This window comes from Cicer arietinum, chromosome 4 (genome assembly GCF_000331145.2).
Source record: "Cicer arietinum cultivar CDC Frontier isolate Library 1 chromosome 4, Cicar.CDCFrontier_v2.0, whole genome shotgun sequence".
NCBI lineage: Eukaryota > Viridiplantae > Streptophyta > Magnoliopsida > Fabales > Fabaceae > Cicer > Cicer arietinum.
Window position 1 is genome coordinate 15,976,251 of NC_021163.2, and position 911 is coordinate 15,977,161.

Sequence of the window (911 nt, forward strand, 5' to 3'; positions counted from 1 at the left end):
ATTTACCATAATTTAATTTGATATAATGATGAAAATAATTAATTAGTAATAAACATAATTCATTTAACTTATAAATGATATTAATATGCTATTTAATATTAAATGAGTTATGTTTTCATCATTTGATTCACTAAAAAGTATTTGGAAGAGTTCACAATTTGTATATAGTTTTTATTTTATAAAACTGGTTTTTTTTTTTTTTTTATTTAATAAATAACAATACAAGTCTATACTTTTTTTTTACTGTTTATTTTATTTTTATGTGTGTTTATTATTGAGCTTATTTCGTAGATTTATTTAAATTTATTCAATTTTTAACATCAGTTATTATTATTATTATTATTTTAAAGTGGTAAAGATAAAACTATAATCAAATATTGTAAGGTTAATTAGATGTGACATCTTTTTAATCTTTGAGTTATTAGAATACAAATTGTGACAATTTGATGGTTCTAAATCTCATAATCACAAATAAAAAATAAATAAAAAAATCTTAAGAGAATTAAATTAGATGTGACATCTTTTTACTCCTTGAATTTTGAGACACGAGTTGTACAATTCGATCGTCTTAAAATTCATATTTTAAGATAATTATTCAAATCAAGCAAACCTTTTTTAAGTTCGTCAAATTTAACTTTTTTTTTTACAACAAAAACACAATTCATTTAAAAGAAATCAAGGCATTCACATTTTCTACCAAAAACTACGTAGCTTTGATTTCTCCATCGCACCGGGAGATAAGTAAGAGCAAGATTACACTCTTGTCAAGCACAATAATAAAAACTTCTTTTACTCTTTTAAACATGCTTTTATCTCAAGAAAATCATATTTATAAAAAATAATTTTATATCCATATTTAATAATAAAGAAAAATAAATATAGTTAAGTTGATATAATTTTGCACAATTAAT